A 17,148-nucleotide genomic window follows, 5' to 3' on the forward strand; every position below is an offset into this window, starting at 1 on the left:
AAAGAGTCCAACATCGGGGAGTGAGAGATGAAGATGGAGAATTATGGGGCTGGTTTTGATGAAGAAGAAGATCAGGATTCGGTTGTTGGAAATAGGAGATATGGAGGGCGGGTTAGAGAAGATAGGAATCGGGAAGATAACAACTTGGGTAGTATTAAGATGAAAATTCCCGCGTTTCAAGGAAGAAACGACCCCAAGGCTTATCTTGAGTGGAAGAAAAAGGTAGAGTTAGTGTTCGATTGCCACAACTACTCCAAAATGAAGATGGTAAAACTTGCCGCCATTATATTTTCTGACTATGCTATTGAGTGGTGGGATCAGTCAGTGTTGAACCAGCGGCAAAATAGGGAACGACCGGTAGAGACTTGGGAAGAGATGAAAATAGTGATGAGGAAGCGGTTTGTGCCCAGCCATTACCTCCGGGAGTCGTACAATAAATTATAAACGCTCAGACAAGGTAACCGAATTGTGGAGGATTATCATCAAGACATGGAGATTGCTTTGATCCGGGCTAATATCGAAGAAGACCGAGAGGCTACTATGGCTAGGTTCTTGAATGGCTTGAATCAAGAAATTCATGATAGGGTGGAGATGCAGCATTATGTGGAGTTGGAGGATATGGTGCACATAGCCATCAAGGTGGAGCAACAACTCCAGAGGAGGGGTGGTACACGTGCATCCCATAATTCGGGTTTTCCCCTATGGAAACCGAGTCATGTGAAGAAAGAGGAGAAACCAGCTGCAAAACCCAAATTCGAGCCAAAACTAGAAACAACCAACCATGGCACTCAAGGTAAATCTGACCCTTCCACTTCTTGAAACCGTGACATTAAGAATTTTAAATGTCAAGGCAGGGGTCACATAACAAGTCAATGCCCGAACAAAAGAGTCATGGTGATAAGGGGTAATGGAGAGATCGAAACCGACGACAAGTCCGATACCGACTCTATGCCACCATTGGAGGACGTGGATGATGAAGAATATGCGGTCTAAGGTGAATTGTTGGTGTCAAGAAGACTCCTAAGCTTGCAAGCAAAAGAAGTGGAAGAAGTGCAGCAGGAGAACATCTTTCATACTAGGTGCTATATCAAAGACAAGGTATGTAGTATGATTATTGAAGGAGGAAAGTTGTACTAATGTTGCAAGCACAACCTTGGTGGATAAATTAGGACTGCCCATACTGAAACATCCTAGGCCGTACAAGTTACAATGGCTGAATGATAGTGGCGAGGTAAAGGTGAATAAGCAGGTTTTGGTTTCATTCCGCATCGGAAAATATGAAGATGAAGTTTTGTGTGATGTAGCTCCGATGCAAGCTGGACATTTACTATTAGCCGACCGTGGCAATTCGATCGGAGAGTTAAGCATGATGACTTCACCAACAAATACTCGTTCGTGCTCGACCAAAAACCCATCACTCTTGTACCGATGACACCGAAACTGATTTATGACGATCAAGTGAGGTTGCAACATGAGAGTGATAAAAAAAAAGAGAGTGAGCAAAAGAAAAAGAGTGAAAATCGGAGAGTGGCTGAGCAAAATGAGAGAGAAAAAGAAAATCAAAATTTAGCCATTGAGAGAAATTCAGAGAAAAAACAAAAGAATTTCTATGCAAAAGTGAGTGAGATTAAGCGATTAATGTAATCAAATCAGCTGATGATTGTAGTTTTGTACAAGGAGGCATTTTTAAACACTAACGAACCTGACCCTGCTTTGCCCAGTTCTGTTGTTTCTCTTTTGCAGGAATTTGAGGATGTCTTTCCTGAGGAAACACCACATGGATTACCACCAATTCGAGGAATTGAACATCAAATTGACTTTGTTCCCGGTGCGACAATTCCAAACCGACCAGCCTATAGGAGCAATCCTGAGGAGACAAAGGAGCTTCAACGGCAGGTAGGTGAGTTGTTGGAGAAGGGGTACGTGAAGGAGAGCATGAGTCCGCACGCCATTCCAATTTTACTTGTACCTAAGAAAGATGGGACGTGGAGAATGCGCATTGATTGCCGAGCCATCACAACATAACGGTAAAGTATCGTCATCCTATTCCTCGGTTACATGACATGTTAGATGAGTTGCATGGTTCTTGTGTGTTTTCGAAGATTGATTTAAAGAGTGGTTATCATCAGATTAGAATGAAAGAAGGAGATGAAAGGAAAACTACTTTTAAAAAAAAATATGGTTTGTACGAATGGTTAGTTATGCCTTTTGGTTTGACTAATGCACCAAGCACTTTTCTGAGACTTATGAATCATGTTTTGCGTGCATTTATAGGCAGGTTTGTTGTTGTCTATTTTGATGATATACTCATTTATAGCAAAAACTTGGATGATCATGTTGTACATTTGAAATCGGTTTTAGATGTGCCTAGGAAAGAAAAGTTATTTGCTAACATGAAGAAGTGTACTTTTTGCGCCGATAAGCTTGTATTTCTGCGATTTGTTGTTAGTGCACAAGGCTTATAGGTTGATGAAGAGAAGGTACGAGCAATCCAAGAGAGGCCGAGTCCCACAGTGTAGGCAATGTTCGTAGTTTTCATGGACTTGCTAATTTTTACCGGCGGTTTGTGAAGGACTTTAGTAGCATAGCCGCACCACTTACCGAAGTGACCAAGAAGAACGTCGGATTTAGATGGGGGGAAGAACAAGAGAAGGCGTTTCAGCTAATCAAAGAGAAGCTAACCAACGCCCCCTTATTGTCTTTACCTAACTTTTCTAAAACGTTTGAGTTTGAATGTGATGCTTCAGGTATTGGTATAGGCACAGTTCTTATGCATGAGGGACGACCAATTGCTTACTTCAGCGAGAAATTAAGCGGGGCAGCCTTAAACTACCCGACTTATGACAAGGAGTCGTATGCATTGGTTCGAGCTTTGGAGACATGGCAGCACTACCTATGGCCTAAGGAGTTCGTAATTCACACCGATCATGAGTCCTTGAAACACTTGAAGGGCCAACACAAGCTAAATAGAAGGCATGCTCATTGGGTAGAGTTCATTGAGACGTTTCCATATGTCATCCGATATAAGCAAGGTAAGGAGAATGTGGCCGCCGACGCACTTTCTCACAGGTATGCATTACTCTCCACACTTGATGCAAAATTGCTTGGATTTGAACACATTAAAAGTTTATACATTGATGACCATGAATTTTGTGAAGAGTACCAGGCTTGTGAGAAAAATGCTTGTGGTAAGTTCTTTAGACATGATGGGTTCTTGTTTCGAGAAAATAAGTTATGTGTGCCTAACTGTTCTTTGAGGGATTTGTTAGTGCAGGAATCCCATGGAGGGGGATTAATGGGACATTTTGGAGTAGCTAAGACCTTAGCTGTTTTGCAGGAACACTTCTATTGGCCACACATGAAATGAGATGTTGAGCGGATTTGTGGTAGATGTGTTACATGTAGGCAAGCTAAATCCAGAGTGCAGCCCAACGGTTTGTATGCTCCTTTGCCCATTCCCAGTGAGCCTTGGATTGATATTTTCAATGGACTTTGTGTTAGGATTACCTAGGACTAAACGCGGAAGAGATTCGATTTTTCTGGGTGTGGATAGATTTTCTAAGATGGAACCCTTTATTCCATATCACAAAATGGATGATGCTTCGCATGTTGCTCATTTGTTTTTTAGGGAGATTGTGAGATTACATGGCATGCCTAGAACCATTGTTTCGGATAGAGATGCTAAGTTCTTGAGCTACTTTTGGAAGACTTTGTGGTGTAAGCTAGGTACCAAGCTTTTGTTTTCTACTACTTGTCACCCACAAACTGATGGTCAAACCGAAGTAGTGAATAGGACTTTGTCTACTTTGTTGAGGGCTATGATTAAAAAGAACAACAAAACATGGGAGGATTGTATGCCACACGTTGAGTTTGCTTATAATCGTGCTATTCATTCTGCTACAAAGTTTTCACCGTTTGAAATTGTTTATGGTTTTAATCTTTGACTCCATTGGATTTATCTCCATTACCTATTTCTGAGTGTGTTAATTTGGATGGAAAGAAAAAGGCTGAATTTGTGAAGCAGATACATGAGAAGGCAAGGCTCAATATAGAGAGGAGAACAGAGCAATATGCAAAACAAGCCAACAAAGGGCGACATAAGCTGATTTTTGAACCCGAAGATTGGGTTTGGTTGCATATGAGAAAAGAGAGATTTCCGGCGCAAAGACGTTCCAAACTGCTTCCAAGAGGGGATGGTCATTTCCAAGTCTAAAGCGCATCAATGACAACGCTTACAAGCTAGATTTGCTCAGTGAGTACAATGCTAGTGCTGCTTTCAATATTACTGATTTGAGTTCTTTTGATGTAGGTGATGATTTGAGGGCAAATCTTTTTCATGAGGAGGGGAATGATGCAAATAATAGCATGACTACAAAGGAACCCGTTTTGACTCATCAAGGAGAATAAGTAGCTGCAATTTCAAGCAACCTTTTCAAGACAGCTCATTTACTTTCCTTATTTGATATTTTAGGTTCATAATTTCGGTTTTGTAAGAAGAAAGGAATCAGAAAATTCCTTGTTTCCTTTTTAGTTGGTTAGGCGAATTTAAGGCAGCCTATTTTGGGGGGTTTTTTTTTCGCAGCTGCAAATTCGTGGACCTTTTGTATTTAAAAAGCCTTTCGCTTATTGGAAGTGGCACATCATATTTTTTCAGAAAATTTATGAGTTTTTATTTTCTTTGGTTCTTTGAAGGACTATTCAAACTTATCGGATTTTCGGTGGCGTTCATCATCGACTTATCAAGCGGATTCCCACTACCGTTTGTGGCGTCTTCCTTATTATACCAAGGTTCTTGTTTCGCATTAAACAATGGGTTGAGGTCAAATATTCCAAGGTTCTTGTTTTTGTTGAAGCAACGGGTCGAGGGCATTCTTGGGTTCCCCTATTGTTTGACGTGTCTCGTTATTCTTGACGCGGTTCGCAACATTTGGTATCAGGGCCAAGGATTTCTCGTCTCAAGTTTGCCAATCCCATTTAAATTTAGTTTCCTTTTTCTTGTCTGGCCGAATCTGTTGTGGCCGAATTGGTTTTAGCCCTAAGTTCGAATTTTGTTGTTTCTTTGTGCCTTAATTCCGTGTTCTTTAGCTTTCCAAATTCGGTTTGACATATCATAGTTTGGCCGAATTTCTTTCTTTACCCATTTTCGATCGTAATCTGTTTGTTCTAATTTTATTTCGAAATCTTTTTTTGTTATTAACGAAAGAAAGAATCTAATCATCAAAAAAAAAAAGATTTGACAAAAAAAATTTCGTTTGATTTCCCCCATTTTGGTTCCAATAAGCCCGAAAATCATCTCACCCCAAAGACCAAAAAAAAAAATTCGTGGAAATTTTGCTGAATTGTGCTCCTAAAAATCATTACATATCCCTTGTTTTCTTACTTTTGAACTTGAATTCCCTTGGTTCTTGGTGAATTGTTGCTGGAAAGAGGATTATCGAGTGGAAAAAGGGAAGAATGGAATCATGTCTCACAATAGTGCCGAAGGTGTTACGGGAGTGGCTGATCCAAAGCTGTTTATGGAGGCGATGATGGGTGAGATGAGGCGTATAATGAGGTTGGAGTTAGAGCAGGTTCATGAGCGGATGGATCCGATGAAGAATACACGTTTGGAGCAGCCACGAAACGCTCCTAATTTGCGTAGGAGGGAAAGAGTCCAACATCGGGGAGCGAGAGATGAAGATGGAGAGTATTATGGGGCTGGTTTTGATGAAGAAGAAGATCAGGATTCGGTTGTTGGAAATAGGAGATATGGAGGGCGTGTTAGAGAAGATAGGAATCGGGAAGATAACAACTTGGGTAGTATTAAGATGAAAATTCCAGCGTTTCAAGGAAGAAACGACCCCAAGGCTTATCTTGAGTGGAAGAAAAAGGTAGAGTTAGTGTTCGATTGCCACAACTACTCCAAAATGAAGATGGTAAAACTTGCCGCCATTATATTTTCTGACTATGCTATTGAGTGGTGGGATCAGTCAGTGTTGAACCAGCGGCGAAATAGGGAACGACCGGTAGAGACGTGGGAAGAGATGAAAATAGTGATGAGGAAGCAGTTTGTGCCCAGCCATTACCTCCGGGAGTCGTACAATAAATTATAAACGCTCAGACAAGGTAACCGAATTGTGGAGGATTATCATCAAGACATGGAGATTGCTTTGATCCAGGCTAATATCGAAGAAGACCGAGAGGCTACTATGGCTAGGTTCTTGAATGGCTTGAATCAAGAAATTCATGATAGGGTGGAGATGCAGCATTATGTGGAGTTGGAGGATATGGTGCACATAGCCATCAAGGTGGAGCAACAACTCCAGAGGAGGGGTGGTACACGTGCATCCCATAATTCGGGTTTTTCCCTATGGAAACCGAGTCATGTGAAGAAAGAGGAGAAACCAGCCGCAAAACCCAAATTCGAGCCAAAACCAGAAACAACCAACCATGGCACTCAAGGTAAATCTGACCCTTCCACTTCTCGAAACCGTGACATTAAGTATTTTAAATGTCAAGGCGGGGGTCACATAGCAAGTCAATGCCCGAAGAAAAGAGTCATGGTGATAAGGGGTAATGGAGAGATCGAAACCGACGACAAGTCCGATACCGACTCTATGCCACCATTGGAGGACGTGGATGATGAAGAATATGCGGTCCAAGGTGAATTGTTGGTGTCAAGAAGACTCCTAAGCTTGCAAGCAAAAGAAGTGGAAGAAGTGCAGCGGGAGAACATCTTTCATACTAGGTGCTATATCAAAGACAAGGTATGTAGTATGATTGTTGATGGAGGAAGTTGTACTAATGTTGCAAGCACAACCTTGGTGGATAAATTAGGACTGCCCATACTGAAACATCCTAGGCCGTACAAGTTACAATGGCTGAATGATAGTGGCGAGGTAAAGGTGAATAAGCAGGTTTTGGTTTCATTCCGCATCGGAAAATATGAAGATGAAGTTTTGTGTGATGTAGCTCCGATGCAAGCTGGACATTTACTATTAGGCCGACCGTGGCAATTCGATCGGAGAGTTAAGCATGATGACTTCACCAACAAATACTCGTTCGTGCTCGACCAAAAACCCATCACTCTTGTACCGATGACACCGAAACTGATTTATGACGATCAAGTGAGGTTGCAAAAAGAGAGTGATAAAAAAAAAGAGAGTGAGCAAAAGAAAAAGAGTGAAAATCGGAGAGTGGCTGAGCAAAATGAGAGAGAAAAAAAAAATAAAAATTTAGCCATTGAGAGAAATTCAGAGAAAAGACAAAAGAATTTCTATGCAAAAGTGAGTGAGATTAAGCGATTAATGTAATCAAATCAGCTGATGATTGTAGTTTTGTACAAGGAGGCATTTTTAAACACTAACGAACCTGACCCTGCTTTGCCCAGTCCTGTTGTTTCTCTTTTGCATGAATTTGAGGATGTCTTTCCTGAGGAAACACCACATGGATTACCACCAATTCGAGGAATTGAACATCAAATTGACTTTGTTCCCGGTGCGACAATTCCAAACCGACCAGCCTATAGGAGCAATCCTGAGGAGACAAAGGAGCTTCAACGGCAGGTAGGTGAGTTGTTGGAGAAGGGGTACGTGAAGGAGAGCATGAGTCCGCACGCCATTCCAGTTTTACTTGTACCTAAGAAGGATGGGACGTGGAGATTGCGCATTGATTGCCGAGCCATCACAACATAACGGTAAAGTATCGTCATCCTATTCCTCGGTTACATGACATGTTAGATGAGTTGCATGGTTCTTGTGTGTTTTCGAAGATTGATTTAAAGAGTGGTTATCATCAGACTAGAATGAAAGAAGGAGATGAAAGGAAAACTGCTTTTAAAAAAAAATATGGTTTGTACGAATGGTTAGTTATGCCTTTTGGTTTGACTAATGCACCAAGCACTTTTCTGAGACTTATGAATCATGTTTTGCGTGCATTTATAGGCAGGTTTGTTGTTGTCTATTTTGATGATATACTCATTTATAGCAAAAACTTGGATGATCATGTTGTACATTTGAAATCGGTTTTAGATGTGCCTAGGAAAGAAAAGTTATTTGCTAACATGAAGAAGTGTACTTTTTGCGCCGATAAGCTTGTATTTCTGCGATTTGTTGTTAGTGCACAAGGCTTATTGGTTGATGAAGAGAAGGTACGAGCAATCCAAGAGAGGCCGAGTCCCACAGTGTAGGCAATGTTAGTAGTTTTCATGGACTTGATAATTTTTACCGGCGGTTTGTGAAGGACTTTAGTAGCATAGCTGCACCACTTACCGAAGTCATCAAGAAGAACGTCGGATTTAGATGGGGGGAAGAACAAGAGAAGGCGTTTCAGCTAATCAAAGAGAAGCTAACCAACGCCCCCTTATTGTCTTTACCTAACTTTTCTAAAACGTTTGAGTTTGAATGTGATGCTTCAGGTATTGGTATAGGCACAGTTCTTATGCATGAGGGACGACCAATTGCTTACTTCAGCGAGAAATTAAGCGGGGCAGCCTTAAACTACCCGACTTATGACAAGGAGTCGTATGCATTGGTTCGAGCTTTGGAGACATGGCAGCACTACCTATGGCCTAAGGAGTTCGTAATTCACACCGATCATGAGTCCTTGAAACACTTGAAGGGCCAACACAAGCTAAATAGAAGGCATGCTCATTGGGTAGAGTTCATTGAGACGTTTCCATATGTCATCCGATATAAGCAAGGTAAGGAGAATGTGGCCGCCGACGCACTTTCTCACAGGTATGCATTACTCTCCACACTTGATGCAAAATTGCTTGGATTTGAACACATTAAAAGTTTATACATTGATGACCATGAATTTTGTGAAGAGTACCAGGCTTGTGAGAAAAACGCTTGTGGTAAGTTCTTTAGACATGATGGGTTCTTGTTTCGAGAAAATAAGTTATGTGTGCCTAACTGTTCTTTGAGGGATTTGTTAGTGCAGGAATCCCATGGAGGGGGATTAATGGGACATTTTGGAGTAGCTAAGACCTTAGCTGTTTTGCAGGAACACTTCTATTGGCCACACATGAAACGAGATGTTGAGCGGATTTGTGGTAGATGTGTTACATGTAGGCAAGCTAAATCCAGAGTGCAGCCCAACGGTTTGTATACTCCTTTGCCCATTCCTAGTGAGCCTTGGATTAATATTTCAATGGACTTTGTGTTAGGATTACCTAGGACTAAACTTGGAAGAGATTCGATTTTTCTGGGTGTGGATAGATTTTCTAAGATGGAACCCTTTATTCCATATCACAAAACGGATGATGCTTCGCATGTTGCTCATTTGTTCTTGAGCCGGAGATTGTGAGATTACATGGCATGCCTAGAACCATTGTTTCGGATAGAGATGCTAAGTTCTTGGGCTACTTTTGGAAGACTTTGTGGTGTAAGCTAGGTACCAAGCTTTTGTTTTCTACAACTTGTTACCCACAAACTGATGGTCAAACCGAAGTAGTGAATAGGACTTTGTCTACTTTGTTGAGGGCTATGATTAAAAAGAACAACAAAACATGGGTGGATTGTTTGCCACACGTTGAGTTTGCTTATAATCGTGCAATTCATTCTGCTACAAAGTTTTCACCGTTTGAAATTGTTTATGGTTTTAATCCTTTGACTCCATTGGATTTATCTCCATTACCTGTTTCTGAGTGTGTTAATTTGGATGGAAAGAAAAAGGCTGAATTTGTGAAGCAGATACATGAGAAGGCATGGCTCAATATAGAGAGGAGAACAGAGCAATATGCAAAACAAGCCAACAAAGGGCGACATAAGCTGATTTTTGAATCCGGAGATTGGGTTTGGTTGCATATGAGAAAAGAGAGATTTCCGGCGCAAAGACGTTCCAAACTGCTTCCAAGAGGGGATGGTCCTTTCCAAGTCTAGAGCGCATCAATGACAATGCTTACAAGCTAGATATGCTCGGTGAGTACAATGTTAGTGCTGCTTTCAATATTACTGATTTGAGTCCTTTTGATGTAGGTGATGATTTGAGGGCAAATCTTTTTCAAGAGGAGGGGAATGTTGCAAATAATAGCATGATTACAAAGGAACCCGTTCAAGTTCCAACTGGGCCGGTTACAAGAGCACGAGCTAAAGTATTCGAGGCATTAAACGGGCTGGTTAAAGAAGTTTGGGCTCAAGCAAATTTGTGGAGGTCCATTGAAGGTGATGAACATGTTTCACAAGGCTGGAATTCCATAATTCAAGCTGTGGAATAATCCGGAAGAAATCCTCAAAGATTGCAGCACAATTGGCATGTTATTGGGGCTTAGTTTCCATCCTTGGTTGCTTTCCCATTTTGATTCATCAAGGAGAATAAGTGGCTGCAATTTCAAGCAACCTTTTCAAGACAGCTCATTTACTTTCCCATTTTGATTACCGAAGTGATCAAGAAGAACGTCGAATTTAGATGGGGGGAAGAACAAGAGAAGGCGTTTCAGCTAATCAAAGAGAAGCTAACCAACGCCCCCTTATTGTCTTTACCTAACTATTCTAAAACGTTTGAGATTGAATGTGATGCTTCAGGTATTGGTATAGGCGCAGTTCTTATGCAGGAGGGACAACCAATTGCTTACCTCAGCGAGAAATTAAGCGGGGCAGCCCTAAACTATCCGACTTATGACAAGGAGTCGTATGCATTGGTTCGAGCTTTGGAGACATGGCAGCACTATGGCCTAAGGAGTTTGTAATTCACACCGATCATGAGTCCTTGAAACACTTGAAGGGCCAACACAAGCTAAATAAAAGGCATGCTCGTTGGGTAGAGTTCATTGAGATGTTTCCATGTGTCATCTGGTATAAGCAAGGTAAGGAGAATGTGGCCGCCGACGCACTTTCTCGCAGGTATGCATTACTCTCTACACTTGATGCAAAATTGCTTGGATTTGAACACATTAAAAGTTTATACATTGATGACCATGAATTTTGTGAAGAGTACCAGGCTTGTGAGAAAAACGCTTGTGGTAAGTTCTTTAGACATGTTGGGTTCTTGTTTCGAGAAAATAAGTTATGTGTGCCTAACTGTTCTTTGAGGGATTTGTTAGTGCAGGAATCCCATGGAGGGGGATTAATGGGACATTTTGGAGTAGCTAAGACCTTAGCTGTTTTGTAGGAACACTTCTATTGGCCACACATGAAACGAGATGTTGAGCGGATTTGTTGTAGATGTGTTACATGTAGGCAAGCTAAATCCAGAGTGCAGCCCAATGGTTTGTATACTCCTTTGCCCATTCCTAGTGAGCCTTGGATTAATATTTCAATGGACTGTGTTAGGATTACCTAGGACTAAACTTGGAAGAGATTCGATTTTTGTGGTTGTGGATAGATTTTCTAAGATAGCACACTTTATTCCATGTCACAAAACGGATGATGCTTCGCATGTTGCTCATTTGTTCTTTAGGGAGATTGTGAGATTACATGGCATGCCTAGAACCATTGTTTCGGATAGAGATGCTAAGTTCTTGGGCTACTTTTGGAAGACTTTGTGGTGTAAGCTAGGTACCAAGCTTTTGTTTGCTACTACTTGTCACCCACAAACTGATGGTCAAACCGAAGTAGTGAATAGGACTTTGTCTACTTTGTTGAGGGCTATGATTAAAAAGAACAACAAAACATGGGAGGATTATTTGCCACACGTTGAGTTTGCTTATAATCGTGCTATTCATTCTGCTACTAAGTTTTCATCGTTTGAAATTGTTTATGGTTTTAATCCTTTGACTCCATTGGATTTATCTCCATTATCCATTTCTGAGCATGTTAATTTGGATGGAAAGAAAAAGGCTAAATTTGTGAAGCAGATACATGAGAAGGCAAAGCTCAATATAGAGAGGAGAACAGAGCAATATACAAAACAAGCCAACAAAGGGCGACATAAGCTGATTTTTGAATCCGGAGATTGGGTTTGGTTGCATATGAGAAAAGAGAGATTTCCGGCGCAAAGACGTTCCAAACTTCCAAGAGGGGATGGTCCTTTCCAAGTCTAGAGCGCATCAATGACAACACTTACAAGCTAGATTTGCTCGGTGAGTACAATGTTAGTGCTGCTTTCAATATTACTGATTTGAGTCCTTTTGATTTAGGTGATGATTTGAGGGCAAATCCTTTTCAAGAGGAGGGGAATGATGCAAATAATGGCATAACTACAAAAGAACCCGTTCAAGTTCCAACTGGGCCGGTTACAAGAGCACGAGCTAAAGTGTTCAAGGAGGCACTAAACGGGCTGGTTAAAGAAGTTTGGGCTCAAGCAAATTTGTGGAGGTCCATTGAAGGTGATGAACATGTTCCACAAGGTTGGAATTCCATAATTCAAGCTGTGGGATAGTCCGAAAGAAATCCTCAAAGATTGCAGCACAATTGGCATGTTATTGGGCTTCGTTTCCATCCTTGGTTGCTTTCCCGTTTTGACTCATCAAAGAGAATAAGTGGCTGCAATTTCAAGCAACCTTTTCAAGACAGCTCATTTACTTTCCTTATTTAATATTTTAGGTTCATAATTTTGGTTTTGTAAGAAGAAAGGAATCACTTCGAATTGCAATTAAAGTGAGCTTCTTTTCAGTTATGATATTTTTATTATACTTCAAGAATGCTGAAAATGCTTCATTCTTATGTGCAAGAAATGAAACCCATGTATATCTTGAGAAATCATCTACTATAACTAGTCCATACTTTTTTCCTTCTAGACTTGCAGTTCTAGTAGGCCCTAATAGATCTATGTGTATGAGTTCAAAAGGCCTAGTGGTTGATACTACATTCTTTGATTTGAAAGATAATTTTGTTTGCTTTCCTAATGAGCATGGTCCATAGATTTTATCTTTTTCAAAATTCAATTTTGGCACATCTTTTATCGAATCCTTTTTGATTAGTTTTGATATTAAGTCCATACTAGCATGTCCTAGTCTACGGTGCCAAAGCCAACTTGTTTCACTTTTCCTTTCTTCATTAGTGATTAAGCATAATCCATTTTCTTGCCTAAGTCATGAAGATCTACCATATAAATGTTTCCATGCCTATGTCCCATAAGTACAATGCTATTATCTTTAGGATTTGTGATTATGCATACTGAGGCTTCAAATGTGACTTTAAGATCTTTATCACAAAATTGATTTATGCTAAGTAAGTTGTGTTTCAGACAATTAACTAATAAAATATTTTCTATAAAAGTGGATGGAGTAATATAAATTTTATCCTTTCCAATGATAAGTCCTTTCCATTGTCTCCATAGGTTACCACTCCACCCTCCTTAGATTCCAAAGTGACAAATTGTTCTATGTCACCGGTCATGTGTCTTGAATAGCCGCTATCTAGATACCATCGTCTATCCCTCTTATTAGCTCTAAGACACTCTTGCAATCAAAATCAAGAATGTACTTTAGGTATCCAAACTATGTTGGATCCTTTAGGGTTAGTACTTGATGTTCCTTTTGGAACCCAAATTTTCTTGGATTTTAGCTTACTCTTTTCACTCAATTTGTTATAGTTGAACTTTCTGAAATTAATTCATATGCTTTGTGTCCTACTTTATTACAGCAATGACAAGTTATATTTTCATTTTTGGCTTTCACAAATATGTTCTTTAAGTATTTTTGCTTTCTATTTGTTTTATATCCTAACCCTGCTTTATCATATACAGCTTTTTGACTATCAAGACTCATATTTAATTTAGTTGAGCTAAGTGTAAACTTGTCCACTAACGATTTATATTTTTCTGCATCTTCTTTTAGTTTGAAATTTTCAGTAATTAGACTTTTAGTTTCATTAGTGAACTTCCTACTTAATGTTTTATAGTCATTAGATAGTTTCAGCTTTTCTTTGATAAGAGATTGATTTTCATCTTTTAGAACTTTATTTTTATTGATTAGCTTCTTGTATTCTTCCATGAGTTCTAAAAATGTATCATGTAATTCTTCTACTGTAAAATCACATTAAAGTTCAGAATCTACCCCATGTAGCAGATTTGGGCCGTCTCTTGTTGATTTTTCTCTTCCGAACTCGACTCCTCACTTTCACTCCATTCAGCCATGAGGTTCCTCTTTTTAAGCTTTCTTGCCATCCATTTCAATTCTAGGCAGTCTATCTTGAAATGCCCGGGCTTGTTACATTCATAGCAAATTGGCATTTCTTTTTCTTTTCCTTGTCCTTTTCATTTTCCTTGCTCGAGCTACCTTTGATGAAGGGCGTCCTTTTATGAAATTTCTTCTTTTTTCTCATAAATTTTCTAAATTTTCTTGCGAACATGGCCATTCCTTCTTCATCATATTCCTCCTCATCATCAGACTCCTCTGATTCAATTTTCTATTTTGAAGTCGTAGACTTCAAGGCAATGGTTTTCTTTTTCTTGACCTCTTCGGAATTTTGCTTCATGAGTGATCCTAAAAGTTCTTCCAATTGTAGTGTATTGAGGTCCTTTGTTTCTTGAATTACAGTTACCTTGGCCTTCCAAACTCTTGGTAGTGACCTGAGAATTTTTCGAACTAGTTCAGAGTTAGTATAAGACTTGCCTAAACTCTTTAGTCTATTTATGATTTCCGTAAATCAAGTGAACATTTCAGTTATAGACTCTGTGGATTCCATTTTAAACAATTCATACCTATGTGCTAATATATTTATTTTTGACTTTTTAACCTGATTAATTCCTTCATGTGTAACCTCTAGTTTATCCCAAATTTCTTTCGCGGAGATGCATGTAGATATTCTATTAAATTCATTTACATCTAGAGAGCAGTAAAGTACATTAATTGCTTTAGCATTTAATTGTGCTATGTCTTCTATCACTATCATTCCAATTTATTTCTGGTTTAGGAATGATTGTGCCCTCTATACTAATTGTGGGTGTGTGTGGTCCTCTAGTTATGATATTCCACAAGTCATACTCTAGAGCTTGAATGAATATCCTCATCCTAGCTTTCCAATATGTGTAATTAGTGCCATTAAATAGAGGAGGTCTATTTGTGTATTGCTCCTCGCTCATAGAACATCCTACTTGGGTTGTCATGATCTTTGACTCTTGATCGTGAGATCAACAAATACTATGAGAGCACCTTACTCTGATACCACTTGTTGCCCAAGGTGACAAGCCAAGAGAGAGGGTGAATTGGTTTTTCTAAATTTTTCAATCCTTTAATTAAATCAATTGATGAGTGAGTGGTTTAGTTAATATTAATTGAGTGCGTGTAGTAAAGTTAGAACAATACACACTAGAAACACACAAGAAGTATAGTGGTTCAGTGCTCTCCTAAGCACCTACGTCCACTCCCCAAGCGTCCCCTTGGAAATTCACTATAATCCTGCGGATTACAGTTGGATTGTTTTTCGGGCTCACAATCCAAAAATCTTTACACTTTGGTTTTTCGGGATCACCAAAAACCTATGTTGGTTTTGCGAGCTCACCAACAAACCTTCATCGTTGGTTTTACGGGCTCACCAACAAACCTTACAAAGTAATAAAGAAGAAATAGTTTGAAACTCCTAGAAGAGCAAATAAAACAATTTTACACTAATAGAAGAGAGGAGAAAAATAGTTATCGCTTTGAGGATCCTCTTCTCTTCTTTGCTAAGGTTGCTTCACTTCACAATGGATCGGTGGAGTTGTTGAATGCACTCTCAGATTGCTCAACCACCTCCTTTTTGAGACTTGAATGAAAAACCTTAATGAAGAACACTTGGACTTGCTTTCTCTTGAATATGCTATTGATTTCTTGGCAAAAGATACTTTCTCTGATGAATAGTGTCACTTTAAATACTTCCCCACCTCTATTAGTCACTTCTTATTGGTTAGATTTGAAAAACTAGCCATTGGGAGGTCAAGAAGCACTTCTGCAGAACTAGCTGTTATGCCCTTGTCCGTGCTTGACCCAAACTTTCTTGGGGTCGACTCAACTTACTATTCATTGGACTTGGGGTCGTTCCAACTCACACTGGGGTCGACTCAAACTTCACTAGGGTCGACCCCTGCTACAGTGGGATCGGCCTTCTCAGGAACCACAGAACCTTGCATTTTTGGCTGTTTTCACTGGGGTCGACTCAACCTTTCTTGGGGTCGACCCAAGCTACAGTGGGGTCGACTCAAGCTCCATTGGGGTCGACCCTCTCAAAGATTTCAGAGACGTGATTTTTTAGCACAAATCCTTGGGGTCGACTCATGTACAGTTAGGGTCAGCTCCATTGGGGTCGACTCAAGTGTTCCTAGGGTCGGCTCAAGAAAACTTGGGGTCGGCCCTCTCAGTAAATTTCAGAGAGTTATTTTCTTGAGGCTTGAAACTGGGGTCGGTTCAAGGTTCTTTGTGGTCGGCTCCTCTCCTGGGGTCGACTCAAAGATACATGGGGTCGACTCCACTTACTGTTTATCTGTGCCATTCTTACAGGGGTGTGTCAGATGATTCCATGGTGTGCCAGGATCGACTCCGCTTAGCTTGGGGTCGACTCAATCCACACTTTCCTGCATCTTAAGTTTAGACTAATTTATATAATCAATGAAACATATTTCAAGCAATTTTGAGAGTATGCCATGATAGAGCTACATACCCTTAACATTGAAAATCACTGTTTTGCCCTTAAGAGTATATTTCACTTGAAACTTTGCTGAATTAGAATTAAGAGTTCTCTATCCCTTTTCTACTACAAATTTTATCTCGTTGTTAATCATTGAAAGACGTCTTGATCTCATTCTCTTAATATATTATGAATGTATCGAGGGTGTCGTATTCATTAGTGATGTATCACGTTAAATTATATTATTAATTTGATATTTTCTCAATGGTTGAGTTAATCATCAAAATAACACTATCATCCTCAATCTTCCCCTTTTTGATGATTACAAAACATTGAGCATAAGCAGATTGACACTTATACTAAAATTAGGAGTTTTGTTCTAGAAAGAGCTCAAGTTATTGAATTTCAGCTTTTCAAATTTGAAAGTGAAGACTCCCCCTCTTTCATCCAAATATTGCTAATTTGAACTTTTGATTTTCTCCCCCTTTCTTTTGTATTTTATTAAACATGAAACTTCAAAAATTTGAGATTAAGCAAGAGTTTCAGGTTATGTATCGAGGCATGAGAAGTATATGTCAAATTCAGAAATTTTGATTGAAAATTCAGACTTTCTTGTTTTGAAAATTTTTATTGTTACATATTGCTCCCCCTTAAGTGAATATCATCTCTTCCTATAATTTGC

The 17,148-nt window shown here is 39.7% G+C and overlaps 2 pseudogenes; both read left to right on the plus strand.

Annotated features, from left to right (window-relative positions):
* The first annotated feature begins 27 nt into the window (after nt 1-27).
* On the plus strand, nt 28-4,407 carry LOC108510771 (uncharacterized; annotated as a pseudogene).
* A 1,333-nt stretch (nt 4,408-5,740) lies between these two features.
* Nucleotides 5,741-12,300, plus strand: LOC148703144 (uncharacterized; annotated as a pseudogene).
* Nucleotides 12,301-17,148: the final 4,848 nt, after the last annotated feature.

This window comes from Phoenix dactylifera, chromosome 6 (genome assembly GCF_051530095.1).
Source record: "Phoenix dactylifera cultivar Ajwa chromosome 6, Ajwa_hap1_PhDact_Kaust_v1.1, whole genome shotgun sequence".
NCBI classification, from domain to species: Eukaryota; Viridiplantae; Streptophyta; class Magnoliopsida; order Arecales; family Arecaceae; genus Phoenix; species Phoenix dactylifera.